This window comes from Belonocnema kinseyi, chromosome 10 (assembly GCF_010883055.1).
Source record: "Belonocnema kinseyi isolate 2016_QV_RU_SX_M_011 chromosome 10, B_treatae_v1, whole genome shotgun sequence".
Taxonomy (NCBI): domain Eukaryota; kingdom Metazoa; phylum Arthropoda; class Insecta; order Hymenoptera; family Cynipidae; genus Belonocnema; species Belonocnema kinseyi.
This window is the reverse complement of record NC_046666.1, coordinates 61,014,633-61,017,331: the sequence shown is the minus strand read 5'-3', so window position 1 is coordinate 61,017,331 and position 2,699 is coordinate 61,014,633.

The following is a 2,699-nucleotide window of genomic DNA, read 5'->3' as shown; positions in this document are numbered from 1 at the left end:
AAATTCATATTAAAAGATTTATGTCTAAGTGAAGAACTTTTAGATTTTTTTCTGTATTTGGGGAGGAAGTGTTTTATTTTTTCATTGGGTTGAAAGGGACGAAATTTTGCTCTTTTTTGTTTGTTCTATATTGGAAGAGACCAATTTTTTCTTTTGTACATTTCTGTGTGAGCAAGGGGCAAATATGGTATTTTGGTAATTTAGATGAAATGAGGCAATTTTTCTTGAATCTCTTACTAGTAGAAACATTTTAATTTTTGCCGACCGGGAATGTTCTGGCCTGGGCCTGGCCAAAAGTGTAACGTTTTTTTCTTTGGCCAGCCCAAGGCCAGACCGTATAGTGAGACACCAGTAATCGCTGATTAACCACTTATTTGGAGGCTGGTCAACCGCTGGCCGGACTCCCTTTGTTTTTTTAAGGACTTGGAAAAAAACTATTCTTCACCATTCGTATATTTAGCTGATCAGGCACAAACCTGGGTCAGATTAGATTGACAAGGCGACCAGAAAAATAGTCTTGATCTGATAGTTTGAATGTCTTATTTTCTATCATTTAGACACTCTTTTACTATTTTGATACAAGTAAAAAAATATCCTGATCAAACCTGGGCCAGATCGGACCTTCTAGTCTGAACTTAGATGCTTTATTGTTCTTGGATGACTAAGCTGCGCCAGTCCTGGGCCAGACCAGACCTTCCAGATTAGACAGTCTAGATCTAGATAAAGCCAAACCTGAGCCAGACCTCATGCAAGACTGCCATTAAATTTGTCCACATGGGACCCTGTCATAACATATTTTCACAACAAGTATTTGCAATTTTCACGTATGCGTTCTTGACTAAATGCAATGACCGATTTATTTTATGAAACAAGACATTTTTTAAATTTAAAAACACTTTTAAGAGAAATTATAAATTCATACACAGGTCGATAAAAATAATATCCTTTATCTGGACCCTCTTAGCTCGCAGCTTTCAGCTCAGTGAAAAACTTTTCGAAAATTCATGGGAGGTCACGGGACGTTGATCGCAACCCCAACTGACTGCAAATTGTACTGGCTTGTACGCTCATACATCATACAGAATCCGGAGCGTATCCAATCATCGATAGTGCGACTTATACATAAATATCCTGCAGACTATGACAAATCAAAATATATTTTATCGCTTCTGTGTATCTCTGCACACCCACATTACATATTACTTTAATACTTTATGTACGAGAAATTTATCCGTCGTTTTATAGATTCATGTGGGGCATGTACAATCTTAGATACACATTTATTCGAATATATCCTATAGATAGGTACTGTGTGATTATTTGTAATATGTATAATATGTGCATGTGGAGATTTAATCCCACGAGCGATTTGGTTGATGGAATCGACGGGTATCGATTCAATTGATTAAACGCCCTTCTGCCTCTGCGGACGTGGACCAATTGAAACTTATATGTACTTATAAGGGTGCCCTTTACCATGAAGAATTATGGGGTTAGATTTATTAGAATCAAATTCTCCTGGTGCTATTTCATCTACAAATTTGACGTGCTACACTTTTGAACAAATGCAATAAATTAGTTTAAAAGATACATAAGTATAGTAATTTATCTATTAACTACTATTATTATTATTATCAAGCGATTAACCATTTATTTTGTTTTAAGGTTATATAAGTATAATTTTCCTAAGATTCTTGAGAAAATTCCTAACGATTTTTGAACATATCAGATATTTTAAATCAAAATTTCAACATAAAAGTTTATCTTCAACCAAATAATTCAAATTCAAAAAAGATTAATTTGCTGCCAGTTGTATCTTTAACCAAAAAAATTTAATATTTACAAAAAAGACGAATTTCGAGAAAATAGTTAAATTTTTGAACCCTAAAATATGAATTTTCTATCAAGAAGATTAATTTTCTACAAAAAAAAGAAGTTTCAACTAAAATGATGAATTCTCAACAAAAAATGTAATAGTTGCTATTTAAATCTAAAGTGATGTTAACTTTAAATTAAAAAATGTTGCATTAAAAAAAAATTATTTTTCAGCAACGCAGTTGAATCCTCAACCAAAAAAATATTTTAATCAAAACAGTTGCAATTTACAAAAAAAGGGGTGAAATTACTACCAAAAATCTTAGGCAAATTATAATTTGAATCGAAAAATCATTTTTCATGCACCAAATCAACTTCAAATTAGGCAGGTTCTACACTTTAAGTCGCAGAATCACTCGGAGACAAAATATGTTGTTTTTTAGAGGAAATTGGGCAATACATCTTCTTCTAATTTCAAAAAAATGGTTACGAAGTTATGCTTAATTTAATTTGGTGCTTTCTTTTTCAAACGCTCTGGATTCTTTCCTGAAACCTCTATAACTTTTCAAAACTATAACGAGGAAAATTTAAAAAATTATATTTTTAGTAAAAAATCTCCCAGTCTCAAAAATGGTTTACCCTCCATAAATCGGATAGAATACTTTTCTTAAATTAGCAGAAACTTTTCAACAATATTAGGAAGAATGAAGAAGGTGTGATTTTCCAGAAAATATTTTTTCATGTTCTCAATATTTGAAGAAAATTTCCAATTGGTTTTTTGAAAATTCCCACCCTTTTTATTTTCATCCACTTTTTTTCTTCTTCCTCAAGGAAGTACAAATTTAAACGTGACTGCACACTCCTGCAAAAATATCAGTGTTATA